This window comes from Nuphar pumila, chromosome 5, assembly GCF_984573655.1.
Source record: "Nuphar pumila chromosome 5, dmNupPumi1.hap1.1, whole genome shotgun sequence".
Lineage (NCBI taxonomy): Eukaryota > Viridiplantae > Streptophyta > Magnoliopsida > Nymphaeales > Nymphaeaceae > Nuphar > Nuphar pumila.
Genome location: NC_143253.1, coordinates 104,394,497 through 104,421,368, shown reverse-complemented (window position 1 = coordinate 104,421,368; position 26,872 = coordinate 104,394,497).

Genomic DNA, 26,872 nt, shown 5'->3' with positions numbered 1-26,872 from the left:
TCTATCCTTTTTCAGAAAAATAGTGCGGTTGTCGCAAATTTTGGTGACAACCCGATCCCTCGTAATGGGATGTTTTCATTTTTAGATTATAATTTCCTCCTTTATTAAAATTTCTTCCTAGATCCTTTCTAAAAGACCCATTTATAATCCACAGAGAACATCAACACTATCAGTTGATTCGGGAAAAACTCAGAGATCATGCTGCTCTAACATCCCAGTTATAAGCAGAAAGAGTAAGGAATGGGATCTCAAAAGTTTGTCAAAAGAGGGGTTCAGGACAGCAAAAGTGAGATCGATCCTGCGATATATCAATTATTCAAAAAGATGATGGTGGAGATATTATCTGAACAAGCTGAAGCCAATTGCGGAAAAGCTCCCGAAGAAGGAAAGACACCTGTCACCTTCCCTCTGACTGAACACAGCCACATCAGTGCAGGAAACTCTAAAGCCAGCAGGATCATCCATCAAGACAACCAGGGCAGCTACTTGGGAGAACACAAAAGCCAGATTGGGAAATATTGTGAAAACCATAATAGACCTCTTCAATACAGTCCGCAGCAGAAAGGCAAGAAGCAAGAAGAACCAAAGCGCAAGGATCGAGATTTCACTCCTTTAGATCAACCGCCCGACACAATCCTCGAATATATGATGGCCAACGGATTACTCAGGCTCCCAAAAGCCGCCAACCCTTCCACAGTCATGGGAAAATATATAGACCAGTGTTGCAGATACCATCAAGTAACAGGGCATGACACCGAGCATTGCTTCATCTTCAAGAATATCGTTCAGGATTGCCTCGATAAGAATCTCTTTGTCAAAAACGAAGGAGAAAAGCATCCGGATCTCCTGAACATGCAAGCTCAGTCCAGCTACCAGGCAAGGGTCAGTGTTCAGCAGAAGCCAAACAAGCCAAAGAAAGTAAAGCATGAAGGCTGGGGTTATGATCGTCAGTTTACCCCTCTAGGTCAGCCGATTGAAGAAGTTCTCCAATATCTGCTCAAGAAAGAAATGATCAAGCTCCCAAAGCAGGATGATCCCTCTATCACCAAGGGGAAATGGAAAGATCGCTTCTGCAAGTTTCATCGAGCAAGGGGGCATGACACGGAGCGCTGCTTCGTCCTCAAAAACATTGTGCAGGACTACATTGATAAAGAACTTCTGGTACCAGAGGAAGAAGAAGAGCAGACTGCAGTTCCGCTCGAACCATTTCCATACTACTCAGAGAATTGAGAATGCCAAGAGTTTTTCGCTTTCATCCCTTTCTGTCAGTATCTTTGTAGGGGCAAGTCAGCCCAGTCTTTGTGATTTCTTTCTAGTTAAAATACTTGTAAATATTCAATTCTGTCATCAACTTTTGCTTATCAATGAAATGTTGATTTTCTTTATATCTTTGATATTCAATACTTTCTTCCTTTTGCTATATTGGGGCATTAAAATTTCTTTTTTTTGGGACAATCCTGACATCATTCATGAGAGAAATGATATTACCTATGAGGGTCTTTCAAAAACCATGAAAATTCTAGTTCAAATATTTTATTACAACCTTTTCAAAGATCAACCCTTGTGTTGATCATATTTTTCTACAAATTGATTTTGAATCATTGCATTTCAAAGATCAACCCTTGTGTTGATCATATTAATTTCAAATTATTGCATTTCAAAAAAAAAAAAAAAAAATCAACCCTTGCGTTGATCATATTTTCTACATTTTTTTTTGGTTTTTCAAAACATTACATTTTCAAAAGATCAACCCTTGTGTTGATCATATTTTCTAAAAATTTGGCTTGTATTGATCATATTGGTTTCAAACCATTACATTCAAGGATCAACCTTTGAGTTGATCCCATTTTCCAAAAAATTGATTTCATTCGAAGATCAATCCCTTGTGTTGGCCTCACTTTCCAAAAATTTGATTTCATTCAAAGATCAACCCTTGTGTTGATCATATTTTTCTACAAATTGATTTTGAATCATTGCATTTCAAAGATCAACCCTTGTGTTGATCATATTAATTTCAAATTATTGCATTTCAAAAAAAAAAAAAATCAACCCTTGCGTTGATCATATTTTCTAAAAAAATTTTGGTTTTTCAAAACATTACATTTTCAAAAGATCAACCCTTTTGTTGATCATATTTTCTAAAAATTTGGCTTGTATTGATCATATTGGTTTCAAACAATTACATTCAAGGATCAACCTTTGAGTTGATCCCATTTTCCAAAAAATTGATTTCATTCGAAGATCAATCCCTTGTGTTGGTCTCACTTTCCAAAAATTTGATTTCATTCAAACATCAACTCTTGTGTTGATCATATTTTCCTAAAAATTTTGATTTCAAAACATTTGCATTCAAAGATCAGCCTCTGTGTTGATCATGTTTTCTAAAAATTGACTTTGAATCATTGCATTCCAATATCAACCCTCAGGTTGATCATACTTTCTTCAAATTGATTTTCAAATCATTGCTTCAAAAAATTAACCCTCATGATGATCTCTCATGAATGATCCCCTTTTAATCCTTCCTTCCAAAATCATTTTCTCGTCATCTTCTCTCATTTTAAAAAGATCCCACATGCAGGCAGGATCAAATTCTTTTCTCAACTTCTATCAACCTTTTGTTTATCCATTTTTATCAGTTTTATCAATTTTTATTCATTTTATTATTATTTATCCATTTTATTAATTTTCCTTGATTCTCATTTTCAAAAAGATACCCTTTCAGGTTAAGGGATAAACCTGATGCCTCTTTTCCCATGAGGTATTTCTTTTTTTTCTTCTTTCTTTATCCCCCCTTTAGGTTAAGAGATAAACCTAAAACCTCATCCTACGAGGTCTTTCTTTCTTCAGGATAAGGGATAGTCCTGAATGTCTTTCTCTTTTAAAGTTTCATTAATCTCCGCTAAATCTTTTTTTCTTCATTCAATTTTATCAATTTTAATTCTTCCAATTCTTTATCAAAGCCTTTTTATCAGCTTTTGCTTAAATTTTATTTTCTTCCCATTCAGGATAAGGGATAATCCTGAAACCCCTCATAGGAACAACAATGCTACCTGTGAGAATTATTTCCATAAAAAATTCCTTGATTCTTCTCTTTCGTCAAATCTCCCATCAATTTCTATCTCTTCTCATTTGTTCTTTTAAATTTTATTTCCTCTCCAATCAAGATAAGGGGGCAATCAGATCATTCAGTCCCCTAAATGGTCATTCTCAATCCCAGGTCCGGTCCTCGCACTGGCAAAATTCTAAAAACTCAATCTCTTGTCAAAAACCCGAGTTTTCACTCGGGCTTCTTCCTTTATTCTTTCATTTCGAAGTTCTGAGTTCCGACCAGGACTTCCTTTTGAATCCAATCCTCGCATTGGAAATCCTTCATCCCTTTGGAAATCCGAGTTTCAGCCCGGGTTTTCCTTCTATTATTTTCGGTCGAAGTTCCGAGTTCCGACCAGGACTTCCTTCTGAATCCAATCCGCGCATTGGAAATCCTTCATCTTTTTGAAAATCCGAGTTCCAGCTCGGGTTTTTCTTCTATTATTTTCGGTCGAAGTTCCGAGTTCCGACTCGGACTTCCTTTTGAATCCAATCCTCGCATTGGAAATCCTTCATCCCTTTGGAAATCCGAGTTCCAGCCCGGGTTTTCCTTCTACTATTTTCAGTCGAAGTTCTGAGTTCCGACCAGGACTTCCTTCTGAATCCAATCCTCGCATTGGAAATCCTTCATCCTTTTGAAAATCCGAGTTCCAGCTCGGGTTTTTCTTCTATTATTTTCGGTCGAAGTTCCGAGTTCCGAGTTCCGACTCGGACTTCCTTTTGAATTCAATCCTCGCATTGGAAATCCTTCATCCCTTTGGAAATCCGAGTTCCAGCCCGGGTTTTTCTTCCTCTATTTTCAGTTGAAGTTCTGAGTTCCGACCAGGACTTCCTTCTGAATCCAATCCTCGCATTGGAAATCCTTCATTTCTTTGGAAATCCGAGTTCCAGCTCGGGTTTTTCTTCTATTATTTTCAGTCGAAGTTCTGAGTTCCGACCAGAACTTCCTTCTGAATCCAATCCTCGCATTGGAAATCCATCGTTTCTTTTTCGAGTCTCAACTCGGGTTTTCCTTCTATTATTCTCCGTCGAAGTTCTGAGTTCCGACCAGGACTTCCTTTTGAATCCAATCCTCGCATTGGAAATCCATCATTTCTTTTTCCCCTTCAGGTTAAGGGATAAACCTGATGCCTCCTGCTAACGAGGTATTTCTTTCCTTCTTTCCCAATTCAGGATACGTAGATAAATCCTGAAAACAGACCACATGCAGTCAGGATGTGATGGTCCATTGAATCCAGAATTTCTCATATTTTACTCATCTTTACAACCCAGTCCTCGCACTAGGGTATTTCCCAAAATCTTCAATCATATGTTGAGCTCATTTAGAAAATCTGGTTCTCGCGCCGGTAACCTTCTAAATTCAGTGCTCTGATCAAATTCTTTCCTTTTACAAAAATTCAAGATCTGACTTAAATCTGATGTATTTCCAAAAGATCCAGCATCTCACTGGCCATGTATTTCCAAAAAGATCCAACTTTCGTTGGTCATGTATTTCCAAAAGATCCAGCTTTTGTTGGTCATGTATTTCAAACGTTCCAGCTTTCTGCTGGTCATGTATTTCAAACGTTCCAGCTTCTGCTGGTCATGTATTTCAAAGGTTCCAGCTTTTGCTGGTCATATATTTCCAAAATCAAGAGATTGCGACTCAAGGTTTCATCAAAATCTATATTGAGTAATTATTTTACAAAGAATTCATGAAAACTTTGCCAATTTGCTAAAACATTTGTTGATTCTAAATATTCTTACTGAACAAAGAGAATTTCCTCATATTACCTCCAGTATTTCCTTCCAAAAAGGTGAAATTTTTTGCGAAAAAGAGGTAAAAATTCAAATCTCTTCCTGTTGATCAACCAAAAAGATGTAAGAAATATCCTCGATATGATCAATAGAAGAAATCTTCAATGATGTTGAAAAGCCAGAAGCGAATTGATATTGATCTTGGCTATGGCGCGTGTTTTAAAATGACTTTCTGGCAATCAGGCAGTAGAAGTATCTGAAGCCATAAAAAGAATACATTCCATCCATATCTCCTCATTTATTCATTTAAAGCTTCAGTCAAATATCCGCAAAAGAAATCTCTCGTTTGTCGTCAAGATGAAGGCGAATTAAGCGAGTGGATCCCCGGGGCCAAAGAAGATCTAAAACATCTCCAAGATGACAGAGTTTGTGACAGATCCTTCCAGGGAAAGTTCAGATCACCGTCAAGATGAAGGCGGATGTGATGGGCCTACCGACAAACCCTAAAAGATATTTGATTCCAGCTATCATCTAAAGACCTTTTGAGCCAATATCATATATAATCCCTGAGAAAAAGAAGGATCGGAGCATCTCCAAGATGAAGGAGTTTGTGACGTACCCTTCCCTGAAAAAGAGAGAAAAGTCAGGACATCCAAATGAAGGATGATGAGAAAAAAACCCGAGAAAGCCTAATGACTGAAAAAGAGTCCAAAAAAAGGATCATCATGGGAAAACACCCAGATATCAAACTGCCAAAGTTGCCAGAAGTCATCTTTTCTCATGCAAAGTTCTTTTATCAACATCTTTTCATTACTTGCTTTTATGAAATTAAGAATATTTCTTCTATTCTCATATCAGGGAAATGGATAGCTTCCTTGAAGAAAATCATCAGTGCTAAAATTTTGAATTTGACTCTTAGAACTGAGGAGTTAACCTCGTTGGAGGAAATACTCTAGGTAAAAGAGAGAATACCTCCGCACATACGTGCACATTTCCAAGCATTTGAATCAGCCATAATTTTATCTTATTGGCAAAATTTTCTAGCTATTCCAAGAATAAAATAAACATTCAATATCCATTTTGATGCAACCTAGCATTGTTTATATTTCCCAAAAGAGTTGCCTCTGAAGGAAGTATCTCTTCCTGTCCCATCACGGTTTTCTCATTTAAGAATTTCGTATGGACGACCCACTCAGGATAAGGGTCAAAAACCTGAAATTTCTTGCGAAAGATCATTTAATTTCAAAAGCTATGTCAGTCTCAGCAATGAGACGCCCAATTTCTTCCCCTTTTCAAAGCTTTAGGGACTCTATATTTCCTCCTTTCGCAAAAACCCCTCTCAGATTTGTTCGTCCAAATTCCGAAGGTCCCATTATGGTTTTCTCCATTTTTGAGAAACCTGTATGGTAGATTTCCCCCACTCAGGATAAGGGTTAAACCTGAACCATTTGCGAAAGATCATTTAATTTCAAAAGCTATTTCAGTCTCAGCAATGAGACGCCCAATTTCTTCCCCTTTTCAAAGCTTTAGGGACTCTATATTTCCTCCTTTCGCAAAAACCCCTCTCGGATTTGTTCGTCCAAATTCCGAAGGTCCCATCGTGCTTTCTCCATTTTTGAGAAACTCGTATGGTAGATTTCCTATCCAGATCAAGAGTTAACCCGGAACCTCGCTTCGCGAGGTATCTTCCTTGCAGGTTTGGGTTAAACCTGAGTCACATTCCAATGAGATTCCTCGTTTTTGACGAGATGTTTTCTTCCAGTCCCACCATGGTTCTTCCCATCAAGGAACTCATGCTTCATATATTCCTCCAAGAAAGGATCATACTCGGGCTTCATTTCACAAGGCATTTTTCAAAATGTCCCATCAAGGTCCCCGTGTATCCCTTTCCTCAAATCAAATTCATCTTGATATATCTTCGTCCCATCCAGGTTAAGGGCTAAACCTGAATCATTCCAAAAGAGTATCTGGTCTCACCCATGAGACCTGAATAAGATTCTCATTTCCCACCATTTTCAGAATTTCCATCTAAAGTCCCATCACGATTTCCTCATTTTCTACCCAATCATATCATTTTCGAGGACTTTTGCCTCCCCAAAACCATTCAGGATAAGGTTTTAAGCCTGAAGAGCCATATTTCCAAAATAATTCTTCCACACCCAGCTCAGACCTGCTGACTGGGGCATTTTCAAAATTTGGAGTGTTGTCTTTGCCACTAAGCTCGGCCCTCAACCGGCTTAATAGCAAAGAGGGGCATCTGTGAACACCCCAAATTTTTCAAAGTCTTGTAAAAATGACCATTTTTGCCCCTAACCCCATTTTCTGAGAAAATCAAGTCATTTCTTCAGATTCTCTGAATTAAAATCCATATTGATATATTCAAAATCAACTCCGGATCCGAATCCAGCACTTTAAATCCATATTTTCTCAAAATCCGGATCAAAACCCATTTCTGAAGAAATTTTCTCAAAATAGTTTTAAATTTTTAGAAAATTTCCTTCTTGTAAATATTTTTGCAAAAACACAAAAAAAAATTTTAGTTTTAACCTCTGTTTTCTCACAAACTTTAGGATTTTATTCTAAAAATACAAAAAATTGAAAAATAAAACAAAAAACCAAAAAAATGGAAAATTTCGAGAAAAATGAATGAGTTTAAACTTTTTAAAATCGATTTTGCTAAAAAAATTCATTTTTTTAAACCATGTTTATGAAAATTTTGTTAAGGGAGCCTCTTTTTGGGAAAACCAATTTTTTTTACAAATAACCCTCCTAAAACCTCTCTTTTTCCTCTCGCCCGATTTTTCTCTCAGGGTTTTCCCTCAGAAACCCTAACCGCCCCCTCCATTCCCCTCTCTCTCTTTCTCTCTCCTCCATTGCCAATCGCCCATCACACCCTTTCCTCCCGTCGATCTCTAACAACCTTCTTCTCGGACCTCCTCTTCTTCCCCTATAAAGGAATCGCATAGGAGAACCCTAGGACCACCGCGTTTCACCCCTCCACCTTCGATCAAAAATTTCTTCACCCGTTATCACCCCAGCATCCTCTTCATCGCTTCTTCACCACCGCATTCCTCTCTTCTCCAGGAATCGCTTCTTCACCCGTTCCTCGGCCTTCTCTTCTCCCTTTTTTTTCGACTCTCGCCTAAGCTACGAAAGAAGACTCTCTTCCAGCCCTTCCTTCCTATTCCTTTGATTTTTCCCGTATGATCGAAGGAAGCCGACGAATCTTGCAATAACCAACTTCATCGAACCTCCCTCCTTTCTCCCTATGGTGTTTTTTTTTTTTCTTTCTCTTCAGCCAACAGAAGGTCAGTCGAGCGCCAGAATGATTGCAACACCATCGATCGATTTCCGTGGCCATTCATTCTTCCCATTCTTCAAGGTTGCCTTCTGAGCACGACTCTGCTTTCAAAAGCAGAGAAGAATGTTCACCATTACGCCTTGGTTACCTTGTTTAATAAGACTCAACCATTGTCCTATTGGATTACCTATGATTTTCTTTTGTATCATAATTTGAATTTTTGATCTGGGTTGTGATGTTATCTAAAGAGACTCATGCTTTCTGCCTCTTAAATTTAGTATATTCTTTCTCATTTCAACATTATTTTGCAAATCCCTCTGTACGTGCTGACCCAGTATATTGCTCATATTTTCTGCAATCTGGACTGACGATTATAAAGGCGTGTGTTAAACTTTGATGATATTTGATGATATTTGAGGGTATTTGCATGTGTACTAAAAAAAGAAAAGAAAAAGAGAAAAGTGAGGAAATAGCAGCAGGTGGTTTTCTTGCCTCTGAGCAACAACATAAAGTATAGTTGACAGTAGCTTCAACTACTGTTGTGGATCTGCTCTTCAGGAATCTCGGCAAATACCTTCCTTCAGATCAGCCAACAGCTATATGTGTATGTCCAGATTGTCCATGGTATCGGCGCAGGGGTCTATATTGTTTGAATCCAATAATGATTGCAAGAACCTAATCAGATTCTAAGTGGAGTATATCTCGTTGTTGGAGCTTCACTCGCTGAGCCATCCAATCGGCCTACCATGAAATCTGTAAATAATGGAAATCACCATATCATTAGAATGTAGTTATGATACAGAGCTTCATATTGGCACTTCCTTCATAAGTATTTCACATCTATTGCCTTCACCCCAACTTGACATGTGATTGGCCCACAGCAGGGATCACTTATATGATCTAACTCAATAAAATCCACTTATCTGTGTATATTCTGCGGTTTTGTGTATTTAGCAGGTGTCTTAACTTCTTTGACAACAAAGCCAAGTTCTGTTTAAAAGACTATATATGCTTAACATTCCAAAGAAGCATGAATCTGAGCTCCTCATGGATATAAGGAGATCTCTTCATGATTCTGAAAATCAAGTTACAAGATGCCGAAGGGTCCACAGATCTTCCTAAGGGCGTCAACGTAAGTATCTCTAAGACTGAAGGTATATAATAGAGATGCTGTTTAAAAGGGTCTGAATGCCATAATAAAGCTGCAAAGTCAAGTAATCCCTGTCATTTTGTCTCCCATTCAATTTACTACTCATCATTAGCCATGCAAATCTCTTGTAAATTATACATTCTACTGTCATGATCATTTTAGTTCATAAACTAAGTCTGCAATTGATGGTTGTAGCATCAGATCATGTATGCGCTTAGTCTCATAAGTACCTATATCTCATACCTGAAGTCTGTTGAGAAATGGCACACTGCAGAGGTGCAACGGTGTAGCTGTGTGATGCTTATTCAGGTAAGAAAATGGCTTGTGAGTGTGTGTAATGACCAAGGCATGCTCCAGAGAGAATGTCATTCACCCAAGAGGTAATTCAAAAGAGTGAATGTTGATGAAGTTGCTGAAGAAATATGCTCTCTGTGTTAATGGACCAGTGCTAACTACTTCCAGCCATAAGGATGAGTTTGTTGTTATCATATATACTTCTGAATGCTTTTCCAATGGAGATCATATGTTAAGATTTAAATTGTTAAAAAAGGGTCTGATAAAACTCTAACCACTATGGGTCCAAGATAAAGGGGGAAGTGATCTGCAATCTGGTTTGAAAAACGCCCTTTGCTTGACATCCACAGTAGGTGGCTTCCAAGGACCAACCATATTCGAAACTTGTGGACATGAAGGGTTGAAGGGCTACATGTAGATCCATTAGTGATCTATAGGTCACGAAAATTGAGGCTCTCCCTCTTTCATTTGAGGTTAAATGCAGGAGATAAAACCTTTGGCAGTATTCCTTTTGGTTACCTTTTAGCAGGTAATTCAAGTAAAATTACAGTTGATGATATCACCGACTGGAGTAAATTTTCTGGAACATTCTAACAGAAGTCCTATTTGCATGGTTTCATAATATAGATGTCTTACCTATTTCTTTTATTTTCTGCAGAATTCTGCTAACCTATGTCTGTTTGGTTTATTTCAGCTCGTGAATATAATATTGTGGTCAACGAACGGCGTAATCTGTGTAAACCCCTGCAGCTTGAAATTACCATTGGGGGTCTTGAAAGGAAGATAAATTCCTGATTGGCAAGGTAAGAGTTTAAACTATAGTTTGCTTATAGCTTTATTATCATAGTTATGCTGCAGCTCGTTTATTGTTTTTATGTCCATATATGTGCCACACTTGTTCCTGCTGCTTCCACGTTCAGCTGAGCCTTCTGGACCGATGTTTCGGTCGACCATCCCTGTTGTACATATCATTGTCCTAAGGAAAAGTCAGAGTAAATGCAGTTAGAAAACTCTGTCCTTTGTTTAAAGCATGCCAAGTTGCTCTGTTCGGTTGTTTTCTGATTTCGAGTGCCAGCCTAAATCATGTCTTGAAATACTAAACAAAATCACCCTGATCCAGAAGATGCTCTGTACTGATAAAAGTCAATTAGTCATATTATGTATCATCAGCTTGAGCAAGCAGTTTCAAGAATCGGTTTGGTGATCAATTCACTGTTATAATTTATAACTTGTATGCTTATTATGGTTACTGTATAGCATCTCTATTAACACCTGTTTCAACTTCAATTCTTGCATATTATGCCATTCTGCATATATATACCACTGCATCTCAGTGCCCCATCCAACCTGGCCCCTGTATAAACATGCAGCTGCCACCATTTGTGGCGATGTTTGGCATTGCTACTCCTACTATATCCTGTCAGCATATGCTCCCTTAGAATAATATCATGTCCACCTGTATTGTTGCATTCCCACAACAACTGCCTCATTGGCTGTAGCTTACTACCACTATCATCCAGTTCCACTACTTGCAACCCATTAACTCATCTCCTTTCTCGTGCCATGTATATCTATATATATACATATATATATATATATATATAAGCATATATATCATTCCCACTGCCCTGTTCATCATTCATATGAACATTTTGTAAGATATCCATATAGTATATGCTATTTTTTTTCATTTTTATGCTAATCCAGTTGTCTTGCAGGAAATATGTGGAAGATATCATTACTTGAGATTGTAATTTTGATTGTACATGTTGTAATAGATAGATTTGAATGAAAGTTTACATTTTCCTGCTTTAGGTAGAATGAATGAGCATTGTAAAAATGCCATGAATTGCTTATTTCATGCATTTTTCCTTTATTTCTCAAAATTCTCACAATGGTGAAACACGAATGGCACGTGCACCATTTCATAAAAGGTAAGTTAATTCTAAGTTGATGATTTACACCAACGGCCATAGTCGGGGTGTAAACAAGACTTAGTATTCTTATCTTTTATGAAATAACACTGGATCCACACTGGATCCTTTTTCAAAAATCATCATATTCTTCAAATATTTCACCTTTTATCAGAGTTTAACTTAGAATTAATTCAATATATATACCAATGGCCATAGTCAGGGTATATTGAGAGTTAATTCCATTTTAAACTCTATAAAAGCACAAACTATGTTTCATTCTTCACTTGAGTTTAAATATAGATTATTATATAATACATTCAATGACCATAGTCAAGGATGTATTATATCTTCAATCTTATTTCAATTCATGTAAAAAATGAAATACAATTTTCAAAATCTAATTTCAAAACTTAAATTCATTCATCATATAGGATAGAATTGCATCATATTTTCAAAACTTCCTTTTCAAAATTCCAAGTGATTCTTCTTCTTAAATCTTATCCAAATCCAATTCTATCTCATTTCAAAGATTCAAAATTCAATTTCAAAATCCAATTTGACTTTGAAATTCCAAAATCATTTTATATTCAAACTTCAGATTTCCAAACTCAAATCCAAATTCGAAGTTCAAATTTAACTTTGAAGTTATCTTTTCAAAATCAAGTTCATCCCCTTATCTTCAATCAAGGTTTAGATTTGAATCTCAAGTTTAAATCTAGGTTTTCAAAACCCAGATCCATCTTTAAAAGTCCCATTTGGACTTTTCAAAAACCCAAATCCTAGTCTCAAACTTGGACCCAGATTTCCAAGTGTAGGACTCCATTCCACTTTGGATCTCCACTCATGGATCCAAATTCCATTTAGGATTCAAATCCTTATTCTACTCTGGATCTCCCATCACAGATCCAAATTTCATTTTAGGATCCAGATCCTCACTCTACCATTGGATCTCAGATTCAGATCCAAAATCCAATTCTTAGGATCTAGAACCCAATTCTACATTTGGATCTCAGACTTCAGATCCAAAATCCATCTTAGGATCCAGAGTTCAACTCCAATTTGGGTCTCAGATTCAGATCCAAATTCCAATTCGTAGGATCCAAAACCCAATTCTACTTTGGATCTCCGATTACAGATCCAAATTCCATTTAGGATCTAGATCCTCATTCCACTTTGGATCTCCAATTACAGATCCAAATTCCATTTAGGATCCAGATCCTATTTCCACTTTGGATCTCAGACTTCAGATCCAAATTCCATTTAAAATCCAAGATCCAGACTTTTACCTTGGATCTCAGCTTCAGATCCAATTCCATTCAGGATCCAGAGTCCAACCCTATCTTGGATCTCAGATTTCAGATCCAAATATCATCTTGGGTTCCAAATCTTGAATCCAATTCCATCCAAAATTCCAAATCCAAATTCCACCTTAATTTCAATCCTTAAAACCAATTCCATTTCATTCTAGATTTCAAATCAAGTTCCCATTTCAAATCCTAAGTTCAAGATTCAACTTTGAATTCTATTCAGAATCTAGATATTGGATTCAGATTTCATCTTGAAAAATCCAACTTTTAAATCAATTCCATTTCTCAATTTTGTTCAAATTTCCCAATTCTATCTTTTTTTTCTGATTCAATTTTTCATTTCTAATTCAAAGTCCATTTATGACTTTAGAAATTCCTTTTATCTCAAAACTTCAAGATCAATTTCCAAATGCCAGATTTATTTTCCCAAGCTCCTGATTATTCTAAACACTTAGAACTTTAATCTTAAGTTCTAAGTTAGAAAACATTTCTTCACTTTCACTTGGGATTTCTTCAAAACATTTTTTCAAAAAAAGCATACAGCTTTGCATTTGCACAAGCATGATTCATTGTGCATTTTAGACTTAGGATAAATACTTAGACAAATTCTTAGCAAAGCAAAAGGCATAAAATTCGACCCTTGGTTCGATTACCCCTGGTAAAGGCGCCAGGAACGGTCGAACCTCGTACCGACGAGCGGATCCCGTCTCCCAGTTTTCCCGCAAATATTTCAAAAACGGAGGCGAGTTATTTCAAATATTTTCAAAATTAAGGTCAAGTGAGACCCGCAAAAGAGTTCCTCTTCTCTTCTCTTCTCTTCTTTCCTTTCTCTTCTCTCTTTCTTTCCGTTCTTTTATCTTTTCTCCCTTCAAAAGGGAGGAAAATAAGAGGTTGGAAAGGAAAAGAGAAGGAAGAGAGAGAATATTACGAGAGGAAATTTTTTTCGATGATCACAACCTTCACGGCTTACACTGATATAAATTTAACCGAGCATTGGCCTAACTTTTAACAACCTAAGGTCTGTCACCTTTACAGCAGTATTCTCATTATGCAAGATAGTGGCAGTTCTGTCCTATGAAGAAGATAACCTCTGTTACTTGGATGTGACAGTGATGCAAACCCTTTTGCAGAAAATCTTTTGCTTCCCAGAAAGTGGAGGGAAGTGTTTGTTGGTAGCATTGACTGGTCGGCTACAACAGGTACGTAGAGGTGAGGACAGGAAGCCACAACATCGCTGTGTTGTGAAACCACAGCAGCCCACAAGGCTGATGTGTTACGAAGATGAAGCAAGCCACAGGATTACTGTTGTGCTAGGTTGCAAAGAGTGTAACTCTGATGCAGGAGTGAGGGAATGTATATCATAATATACATGGTGATGTTAGAACATATTAGATAAATGTAGAAGACTAAAATCTACGCTAAGAACCGATGTTAGTGTATGCTACAAAATGCTGAAACTACCACTACATATGTTTGGCAAGAAAACATTTAAGAAAATATTAAGAAAGAGCGAAACACTTACCATGGGAAGCAGCACTCAATGAGAATGGCGGGCACTGAGAATCACTACTCAACAATAAGAAGAGACACGATAGAGTTCACATATAATGAACAGTTAAAACTTAGTTGTAAGACTCGGATATAAAACTCAAATATAAAACATGCGACTATAACACGCTACCTAACACACTTAGTTACTGCTAATTACACCCTAACTGTTAACATATTAACATAGATTATACTAATCTATTGCGTGCTGATACATACTAACTACTAATGCATATACACTCCTTACAAACACAACACTAACACACTCTGTTGACTTTCAACACTGATTCATACACTGCTTGGGTGCTTAACTGACACTAACAATTGATGCATATGCTAGCTATTAACACACTATCACAGCCTATACTAACTCACACACATATACTACTTAATGCTAATACTAGTATAAAGAACTAATACTAAACACCTAATATGCTATCCTAAACTGACTAAGTCAACCTACTAATAATTAGCAATGATTAACAGCTGAGCTAAATAGTTAGAGAATAAAAAAAAAATGACAAAGAATTATGAACTGAAATAATGAAATAGAAAGAGAACAAGAATATGAAATTGCAATCAGGAAATTGATGAATGAATATGAAATCAGAAAATGAGTATGCTGTTATGATATAAATGCAGTGAGATGGTGAAACGGCATGCTGACGTGCAAAATATACAGGAAATGTGCGTATCGAGACAGCCATGGAGGTATATAAGTGCTGGAGGGAAGGCGACAATGCTGAAGAGTACACAGGACTTCAGTAGATTGGTTCACAGGCTTAACAAAGTGTTGGATTTACAAGCTACTGGACCTACACAGGTTTAGCAGAAGGTAATGAGTACAGGTGCTGTGCATATTTATGCAAAGGCAACAATGTGTAGGATTGTGGTGTGCTATGTGGGGTGGGAAAATGTGCTGTGAATAGCAAGTGAGTGCTGTGGTTTATAAACTAGAGATGTGGAGTGGCAAAAGGGTACTAGATACCCAAATATAGTAGTAAAAGGTGTGTGGTGGATATGAAGTGGGTAATCCTACAGGCATATATGAACGGTGATAGTGTGGGTGAATAGTGCATTTTGCAGAAACTTGCACAGTGCAAAGTGACAGGGGTGGATGGAATGAGTGTGCGTATACACATGACAGTAAAAAAAAAAAATAAGTAGAGGCATCGTTGTATAATCAGATGGTGGTCTGACATAAGGTGATGGAGTGATGGGTAAAAAAAAAAAGAAATAAGCCCTAGGTTTATGACAGCAATGGAAAGAAAAAATGAGGAAAACTCATGACAAGAGTGAAATACCCATTTCTCCCCTATGTCAATATACTTAGATTCTATACATGTAGGTCACATACCTCACAGATTCCTTTTGACCAAAATAGTTTTGGTAACTCGACCCCCAAGCAATCATATTTTGAGAACATGCCGAGAAGAATGATCCTAAAACGTATATTGGAACTCTGGATGCTTCCATCAACGAACCTTTGGCAGATATTGATTCGGGTCATATATTCTCATGCACAGATTTCACAGACGATAAGTTTGTGACTGTTGTCTCCAGATCCGCAGCCATGTTACCCCATGGTCCATTTTATGTCTTGTAAATTTCAGGTTTAGCATCGATACAAGAAACAATACCTGTCGATTTATCCGTCCGAGAGGAGAGTGGCCCTGAAACGCTTGTTAGGGCCTTTTGCAACTTCCATCGATGTGCCCGTTTCTTCGACTCTTAGATCTTCTTCAGATCATCCTGCTGATATCTTGCCTTTTGCTCCAGTAACGCTGTTCTCACGACAAATCTGATCTGCTATTAAAGCAGATCAAATCTGGTTTCATGCTATGTTGGAATCTCATCTCATACTCAAGGCAAAGAACACTTTTCACAGAAATGGTTAGTAGGCCTTTTCTGCAAATAAGAGCAAATCTTGACAGGAGGTTTTGCAGTAAGTGAAATGGGAACTTACAATACATTAAATACGAATGTCAATCTTCCAATTTCAGAATATTAAACTGAATCAATTTCAGACATTGAATCCTTGCAGTTCATAGTAATGACTTATTTCAGGCTGCTCAGGCATGCAGGTAGATTAATAGCACGGTAGTAGTCATCGGTTACAAAAACAAAAAAAACAAAAATGTAATGACCCAGAGTACCCACCAAACAGGGCATCGTTGTGTAGGGGACGCCCCAGATGAAACAACATTCATTGAATGTATTAATAAATGCACAGCCACGACGAGGTAAATCAAAATCACTAGTAATATAAAAGGGGAATGCACAAAAGGGGAGTATTCAACCATATCCGATGAAGCTGGAAATCAGAACAAAGCTGCAAAAGTAAAGTAAAACCTACCAAAAGGAAAGATCGAGATCGCACAGGATGGAGCAGACGGCTAGGCGTTGTAGTACATCGTTGATGCATCGTTGGTGATATCAAGGCAATCGATCAAATAATAATGCAACAGGGCCCATGACTGATTAGGCGAAAATTTGAGGGGTAGACGAACATTGTATTGCAGTCAATGATAGCACAGTAACAAGCCAATCGCAGGGCGTTTTTTTTTTTCTAGATATGGCTCAAACGATTCTTGTCCTCAAAACATATAAGTATCAGACAGAAACATAATAAAAGCGATAACAAATAAACAGGGCCAGCGAGATCGACCTGATAAAATGGACTGTAAAGAGATATTAGATCCAAACGACATGAATAGTTGCATGAACTGAAGAAAACTCGATGAAATAAACTGTAAAGTTGTAAGCAAATATTGGGATCTCTCATCCCATTGATATTGCGTGTCTGTAAATTGGCTTTTGCTAATGAGCAAGCCGATGTTACAAGGACGCTTTAGTGGAAGTAATTAAAATACATAGAAGAAAACAAAAACACAAAGAAAAAAAAAACTGGAGAGTGAGGTAAGGGGGGAAGAAAATCATGAAGAGTTAAGAGAGCTACGATGAGAAAACGCAAAAGAAATAAGAAAATCAAAAGGTTAGAATAAAGGGAAGAAGAAGGGTATTACCTACCGTAAGTTGATGGAAGATCTGATGGTAGAAGGATAGAGTTGGTCCTTCGATGCCTTCTGTGATTGCGGCCTAATGCTCCGATTGGAGGGGAAAGAGGCACTTCTGTATAAAGCTGCAGGGAGCTGATCACCGTGGCACTCTTGTGGCTCTGTTGCTAGGATGATTGGCCTCCCGTAACCACAGGGGGTGGTCGATCGAATCCTCTCCAAAAGATGAAAAGAGAAGAAACCGGAAGGATGGGGAAAAGATGAGGGAAAGAGAAGAGGGAAGAAATCATGAAGGAGAAGAGGCTATGGTGGGTTAGAAGACGGTTGGGTTAGGGTTCTTCCTGCGGTTTGTTAAATAGGGGAAGAGGAGGTTCGAGAAAGGAGGTGCCGTTAGGCATCGATGGCGGAGAAAAGGAAAAGGGGTTGGAGATGGAGGGTGAAGGCCGAGCCGTGAGAAGAAGAAGGTGGCTGAGCGATGAGGGTTTCGAGCGTGAACGAGAGGGGGGGCAATTAGTGTTCATTTGTAAAAACTTCTTTCTTTTTTTTTTTGGTTTTTCCAAAAAGAGGCTCCCTTAACAAAATTTTCATAAAAAAATGGTTTAAAAATGATTTTTTTTAGCAAAATCGACTTTAAAAAGTTTAAACTCATTCATTTTTCTTTGAAATTTTCCATTTTTTTGTTTTTTTTTTTATTTTTCAATTTTTTGTATTTTTTTAGAATAAAATCCTAAGGTTTGCAAGAAATAAAGATTTAAAACTGATTTTTTTATATTTTTTGCAAAATATTTACAAAAGAGAGTTTTCTGAGAATTCGGGTTTTTATTTTTAAAAATTTTCTCAAAGAGGGGATCGGATCCGATTTGGATCAAAGTTGGGTCAGAGCTAAGACTTTGGGTCCGAATTCTAATGAATCCAAGGAATGAATGAAATTTTTGGTTAAAAATTTACCCGATTATTCAGAGGATGGAGGTCAGGGGCAAAAAGGTCATTTTTGGATTTTTGGAAAATTTGGGGTGTTCACAGTGGGATGTGAACACCCAAATTGTGAGAGGAAGTCTCACTTTGCATGCATATATCCACACACTAAAGATTTTTGCTATCACCTTCATGGGCAAAGTGCTCCTATGGGTTAAAGGCACCAGAGCATATGAATGGTTGGTTGCAAACTATAACATGACATGTATACTACCCTGAGGGGGTATTGAGAATGCTGAGCCTATTTGCCTCATGGAGCGAGAGCATGAATTACTAATCACCTTAATAAAGATAAGGCCAGTCCAGTAACCCATTCACAATATTAGTCCACCTTGGAAAGGATGAAGTGGTACAACCTCGAGTGACAATGTCACATGTAGGTTTCACCTACATATCATACCGACTTGAATTCAGAAGTAATGACATCCTTAGATCTCCTGCCAGTTGAAGTTAGGGAGGTTGGGGTTACCCAAAAGTGATATACCTCAGCTACTGTAGTAGTATGAATTACAATCTAGTTACCCTTGCAGAGAATGCTATCGATCATGGACCGTTCGCTTGGGTGTGTTTATTCGATCTGTACGTACCATGGCAAAAATATACCAATGTCATAATGAACACCGTAGTATACTCTAACAAACATGATAACAACTACCTTCATGTACCCGATGGTGTAATCAAGAGAAACAAAATTATTCTAACATTACTAACAATGTGACCTCAGTAATTGTTATATCCATGTTAGATAATTTCAATGATTATGATATCAACTTGATTTCCACTAGGTGATGCAACAGAGATCATGCTTTCAAAGCTTGCCCTCTATATGATGGCAAGTGTTTCAAGTGTGAACAAATAGGGCATATTGCCAAATTTTGTCTGAAGAAGTCTACTGGAAACCTTACTTATGCTGATTAGGCTCCATCGAAAGAGAAGACGTGATAGTGAACGAGGAACCTGCCAAGATTGTGGATCATTGAAATCAAAGTTTTGTGTACCGTGACCATTCAGTTGGTCAAGGTGTGTTGGTGACTCCATGGCATCGAAAAATGCTCATGAGAGCCCAAAGCGTGTATAAGGGAAAACTATCCCGACTTTTGTGTTTGAGATTTCGTGGACGAAATCTTTTTTTTAGGAGGAAAGGATGTAAGACCCACGATATTTCTGAGATAATTTAAATTGAAATATGTTTCAGTGTTGGTAATTTCTCATATTATAGCGAGAATTTCTCATAATTGTGCATATATAATTATATGAGGTCCTAAATCACGTAATTTTTTATGTATAAAGCGATTGAGGACAAATCGCGATGAATTAAGGTCAGATATTCTTATATTATATTTACTATATATCTAATTAGACACACCCCAAATTTGGAACCTAAATGAGGAAAATACCTTGTTATTTTATGTAATTTGGCAAAAATGGGTATATCGATAAAGTAGGAGTTGTAACGAGGTTAAATTTCATCGAAATTGAAAATCTAAATAAATGATTTTAAATTTTAGGTCTTAATTCATGAAATATAAGTTTAAATTAAAACATTTAAACCATTTAAAACCAAGCTTTTTAAATAAAAAGCAATTAGGGTTTTTAGTTATACAAAACTGAAGTGAGGCTTTTTCCAAAATTTCAAAAAGAAGTTTGTTTTGGGAATTTTTGAGAAGTGGTTAGCATGGGACCCACCTCAGCCCATGCTACTTTGTTTTAAAATAAAATCGGATTTTAAAAAAATGCACTTTATAAAGGGCTTTTGAAAATTTTGCGAAAAAACAAATTTGGGGGTTTGTTTTGGAATTCTAGAAGGTTGTTGGCAAAAAGCCAACAAATTTTTAGGCTGGCTGGGCTCCCCTTAGGGGGTAGCCCATGCAACATTAAATGCTTTTCAAACAAGAAAAATAAAAATAAAGGTTCAAATTTAAAAAAAAAAATCGGATTCTAAGAGGAGGCTTGTTTTTTACTAAGTCAAATGACAACCCCCCCTAAATCAAGAAGTGATTTAGGGGAGGGTTGGTGGGAGTGGTTGGGTCCAACCATTGACCCTTTTGACCTAGTCTTGGAGGGTAGGGGGGGGGGGGGCATGGAGATGGAGGACTCTCTATCTCTCCCTCCTTTGCTCCCCACCCTCCATCACATCAACCCTTCCCCCCCCCCCCCTTATAAAAATAGAAGAAGGAGAGGAGAGAGAAAGGAAAATCGATTTTTCCTTTCTCTTCTCCCCCATCGTTCCTTCTCTTTTCTCTTTTTACATTAGTGCTGTGAGTGTTGGTGTGGCATACTCCCCCCCACCCCCCCACCCCCCCTCAGCTGAGGAAGGACCCCATCCCCTCCACTACGGTGAGTTACCTCCCCCATGCTATTATTTTTTTCCAGTAAAGCATGAGGACTCAAGGTTGGATTGCACTTATAAGGTGCAAATGGGTGCGAAGTGGCCTCAAGCCATGAATGTGTTGAGTGGAAACTTTGTGTTTCCTTTTCATTTCATTCATTTTTGCTCCATTAAGATTATAACATGTTTTCTTTTTTTTATGCTCCCTTGCAATGCCCCCTTGATCTTTCTTTCTCGTTGGTGGAAACGCCCCTTATGGGGATGTGCTTGTTGGCAGCCAGCCCAGGACTTATATGCATTGTTTTGGGCCCCATGGCCCATTGGGTGCTGTTGCAGCCATTGCAGCATGCCCTCGGACTGACCAAGGGTTGGTCAGTCTAGGCCCCCTTCTTTTGCCCTTGTGCGGTTTTGAACTTGGGTTTGCAGCAGCCCCAGCTGGGCTGTTGCGGCCTCCTTGACGTGGCAGGCTGGTCTGGGACACTACGGGACCCAGACCTACCTGGGTGACCGGCCACTCACAGAGTGGAGTCACCATTGGGGACCATTCCCCTTAGCTGCTGAGCAGCAACTTTGAACCGGGTGCACACAACACCTGGGTTCATGTCCTTGGTGCACGCACCTTGTGGGGCACAGGACGTGGTCTGGACCCATGCTCGGGTCAGACCATGAGGTACAGAACCCCCCCCAGCACTCCCCACCTGCCTGACCCAGCAAGGTTTGGACCCTATGGGTCCAGACCTTGCTCCTTGGTCGACACCACCCAAACTGGGTGCTAGGCGCCCCACCTCTTTTAGGCGCACCTAGGTGCGAGTGCAGGTTACAGCCTGCAGCCTTGGACTGGACCCCTCCCTTGGTCCGACCAGGAGCATGGGCCTAGCACACACCCCTGTGTGCTACCCTGCCCCATTAGACCCAGCAGGGTCCATACCATGTTGGTTTGTTGACCCACCGATTGGGGTCCTAAGGATAGCCGCTTCCCCTTTGGGAGTTGGTTGGGCTTGCTACCCTGGTCCGAACCCCCCTGGGTTCAGACTAGGGTCATCTCTTGTGACCCGGTTGGGTCTAGTCACCCCTGGACCAGACCCTGCTGGTGTGGTCCTACCCAGCCTACATGGGCGTTTGCCCCAACCGAGCCCATTTTTGGGAGCCCCTTGGCTTAGTCGGGTGCTAGTGCACCCATGTGAGCTAGTTTTTTGGCCCCTTGGCAAGTGCTGCAGCGAGGCAGCACTTGGTCTACACGTAGGGTGCAGACCAAGGTGGACTTGGGCCTCGTGGCTCAGTCATGCAGTAGGCCCCACATGGGCCTTGACCTTCTCTTTGGCGCCAAGTTGGTGACCGGGTGCTAAGGCACCCGACAACCTTGCTGTCCCTCTTAAGAATTTTGGGTTGGACTGCGTTCAGTCTGCAGCCCATGGTTTGAGCCATATACGGGCTTAGATCGAATTGCCTTAGCCTCGCTGAGCCTCCCGCGGGAGCTTAATAGATGGCTGCAACATCCTCCTCGTTGCCACCAACCTGCAAGACAAACTACAAGTTATAAAACAGAAAATTTAGCTTGTGAGCGACGAGATCGTTGCAATCTTGGGTATCGGATGCCCGTGCCTCACTGTCCCATCATGGCAGCAAGGTGTTGAGCTTATGACGTGTGTTATACTATACGCTTATATGTACTTTTCGCTTTCGTCGAACACTCTGGCAGATGGCTTCGTTTGTGCCCCGTTTGTGCGAGCACATTTGGATATGCTAATGTTATCCCCATAAGTATGAGATTAAGTTAAGACACATTCTCGACATTCGTGAGTGTTGATTTTGAAAAGATTTTTCATAGAAGGCTTCGCTATGCGAGTTTTGTCGTGGTACAATGTTTGGAATACGCGTATTTGTGAAATACGTATTTCAAGCTTGAAACACTCTCTGCATAAGCGATAGTGATTGTTTATGCATTTTGAGCCTCATATCGCTCAAAAATAGTGAATTATGCCATGTTATGAAAATATATTTGTATCGTTGCTCTTGCTTGATACTCGTGCAATGTCTAAGACTGTATGGCTTTACTCGTTTTGCACATGCATATTGGCACATCTTGACACGTATGTCACTAGTTTCGGGTTGTCGAGTATTACTAGTTGTGGCTCATGTTTGTATAGTGATGACTGTATTATGCACCAAAGGCGTGCTACACACTCGACGTAAAGTACACTTGAAACTGAAACACCATAAGGGTATAGCCCAATTTACCTATTGAGGTTTGCGACTCGGTTGGAGTCTGTAAACACCCCAAATTTTCCACACTCATTTCAGACAACCCTTCTTGTGCAGTGCCAACCCTGTTAGGTCGATGTAGGAGTCAAACCCCGAGTCAGTTTCAGAAAATCACCATTTTACCAACTTTCATTAAGAAAATTACCATTTTACCCCTAGGTCATCCCGGACCTCAGCCAGTCGGAGTCAACCAAGCTCATTGGTCAGTTCAGAACATTTAGAATATCAGTCATCTCAAGCTCATCCGAGCTCACAATGAATAGACCATTTTCATTTCTGACCATTCCTGCCAAAATGGGAGCATTTCTTCATAAATGAGCTCATTTCTCACTCAAATCTAAGCCAATTATCTCCGAGTCAGTCATTCACAGTCAGTCATATTCCTCAGAGTCTAACTTGAGCTCACCAGGAGTTCAAGCACTCCAGTTTTAGTTCAAAACCATTTCTAAGTGTACTAGAGCCCATTTTAGTCCATTTCAGCTCTTTCAACTGAAACTGAGCTGAGTTCAGTCAAATGAGCTAGTATTCGAGCTTCAATTTTAGTTCATGTCAGTATCACTGACCTTTGTTTTAGCTCAAAGCCAGCTCAGGTTCGTAATACACTTCGCTCCAGTGACCATTCCGTACCATTTCTTTAAAAATGGCAGTTTTTCTTGAAAATTCAGTCGGAAAGGTCAGTTGAGTCAATGTCTGGTCAGTTCATTTGAGTTCTGAAACTCTAGAATTCAGCTCAATCCAGCTTATCTCAGTTCAATCCAGCTCGAACCCTAATTTTCAGTGTCACTCTAACCTAGTAGAGTCCAAAAACCATTTTTTTGAATCATTTTGCAAATTTTATCAGTTTTTATGCTTTTTAAACTGGTACAGCTGTCAATCGGGGTCTAACATCCAAAATTCTTTATTCAGGGTCTGCATTTCGCATGTCATTTCTCATCATTTCATATCATTTCTCAGCATTTCATCACATTTCATCACATTTCATTTCATTTTCGAAGTCCAGAACTCCAGTTTTATAAATTTCAATCCAAATCAAGTTTCAAAAGCTTTCAAAAATCGATTTCAAACCCCGGGTTTTTCAAAATTGACATTTTTACCCCCAGGATTCTAAATTTGGAAATATTTTCTTGAGAAAAACAATATGGATTTCTTTCAAAATTAAATTTTCAAATTCTACACTGGATTTGCTTTGCAACGAGGTATTAAACTTCAAAATCCGAGCTCGTTTCAAAAACTGCCAAAAATAGCTTGTTTTGTCTGGAAATTTTTTGAAAAGACTATTTTACCCCTTTAATAGTCAAAATGAATTTCAATAGTGGAATTTGGACCCGCTCTGAGATGGCCCATCCATTTGCATTTTCTTGTTTTAATTTATAAGAAAAGAAAAAAAATTATCTTTTTCTTTATTTTTTTGTTTGTTTTGTTTTATTTTATTTTTTTAATTATTTTATTCTTCCTAAGGTGGGACCCACAAGGGGGTCGACCACCCTAGCCCACCTTCCAGCCCACTTCCTTTCCGCTTTTTTTTCATTTTCTTTTTTTTATTTTTTCCTTCTTTCTTTCTTTTCTTCTTCCTTTTCTTTTCTTTCTTTCTTTCCTCCTTTCTTTCCTCTCCCTCCAACTCACGTATGGCAGTCCAGACCCCCTTCTTCTTCCTCCTTCACTCTCCTTTCTTCCCCTTTCTTTCCTTTTCCTTCCCTTCCTTCTTTCCCCTTTCTTCCTTACCTCCTTTCCATCTTTTTCAAAGGAAGAAGGCTACAACCATTTACGGAGGGCTACCCATGGCATATTAGAGGAAACTTAGGTTTTGATTTTATCAAAACCTAAGTTAGCATAAAAGAAAGAAAAGGAACATACGTTGTCTCTCTCTCTCTCTCTCTCTCTCTCTCTCTCCCCTTTGTTGTAACAGCCACGATACAGCCACCACACAACCTCCACTACACGCCTAGCAGCTCCATGCCCAACAGCCTTCCAACCTATCCACAGCAGTTGCAGCCAACAGTCGGTTCAAGCTCCAGCCGGCGCCTCCCCTTTGAAACCTCCATCTCCTCCACGCACAGCAGCTGCAGCCTCCTTCATCACCGCCTTCCTTGGTGGCAGCAAGAGCCCATCCACCTGCAGCCTCCAGCCACGGCTCCAACAAGCAAGGGATCCACGCCCAGCTCAGCCATCTCCAACGTTTTCAAGTAGCTGCTTCCATCTTTGCTCCAGCCAACGCCTCTTTGAAACTTACTTTCATTCAAGCCACCAGCAGCAGCCATCTTAAAGTAATCTCATTGGTCGACCAGCACATACCCACTCTAGCACCTACCTTACACCCCTTTCAAGTTCAGCTCCACTACCCTCCACCGGTGCTGCCTCAATTTCATTCGTAGTAGTCGAACCCTCCAAGGTAGACTCCCCTTCCCCTTTGTGCATCTCTTCTCTAAAAATTTGAGGGCTGCCATCTTTATCAGTGTCAATTCGAGATAAAAGCATTTGTTTGATTCTAAATGTATTTTATTAAATGATTGTTGTATATGCCTTACATGTTAATGCTATGCGTGTGAGGCGATCCATCCGATAGATGGATCGGATCCCTCTCACCAATAGCTAACATCAAATAAAATCATACCCTCCCTAATTTATTTTTGTCATCGATTTCATGATATTTTTCATGTTAGATCTTGCATTTAGGATTATTTTAGCATCTCATAATTATATGATTTACATAGCATAGTTTTTATCCATGTTTGCTTATTGAGTTCATAGGTTTTAATATTACATGTTCAGTCGAGTCATTATTTTATGTACGAAATTCTACTCATAAATATCGAGATTTTTAGGGTGATTAAACTTGTTTCTTATTGCTTATTTTTTGAAAATTTGATTCAATTCAGGTTTTGGAACTCATCTAAACCGATCAAACCCTACATTGAGTTTTCTGTCTTTCTGAATTTCCAGTTTATGCTTTAGTAGAAAAGAACCTCCGGCACCACCCTTGTGGGAGATTTGGATTGTCCTCCAAAAATCACAGTGGATTTATGATTGAATCTACTAATGATCTGGAAATTTTGAAGTTTTTCCAATTAGTTTTGACCTCTGTCAAAAATCGGATTTCCCAGACCCCTGGAAAAATCTCGATTTTCCTTTGTCAGGGTGTAGATAGACCCTAATGCACCGCGTCCGTTCAATCCGTAGCTTGTCTGCAAAAACTTTAAACACGAAAGTTATTCCTAACATATTTTCCTGTCATTTTCCAAAATTTGAAGATTTTTTGAACTGTCTCAACATTTTTCCTGAAATTGTCTTTTCTGTCTGACAGATTCCAATATCCAAAAATTTCAGAGATTTGGGTCTCTGATAACATTGTATCTTTTTCCAAACCTTAACCAGAATCCCAATGATGAAAGAAGATAAATTTTTACCCTATTTTTCAGGGACATTTTACCACAATTTCAGCCTTTTCCCCACCTGTTTACTATTTTTCCCACATTTTCTACCAAAACCTGTCTGTTTCCCCCAAATCCTAGAATCGCCGGATTCCGATCCGACTTGTCGGAGTGGTACAGCTCCGACCATAGGTCAAAACCAGAAAGTGTAAAAGGAACAAATCTTTGCCTAACTGTCCTCTGTCACCCCATAAAATTTTGGAAATTTTTATGAAAGTTTGATATCCTAAATCTCCTTTAGAATCAACATTTTAGGTAAATTTTTTATTTTCTTAGGATTTTAGCTATTTTCTATATTAAAAAAATACAAAAAAATTTAGATTTTCGAGATCCATTCTGTTTTTAGGGTTATTTTAGGTGTCCACGCCAAATTTGGCTTAATTCCAAGTTCATTTGCTCCATGTGTTATTTTATCTTTAAATTCAGAAGCGAAAACCAGGTTAAATTTGATATTTTATGATATTTTCGCCATTTTAAGGTTTTATTCATGTAAATAAGCATGTCATATCATATTAGGGTTA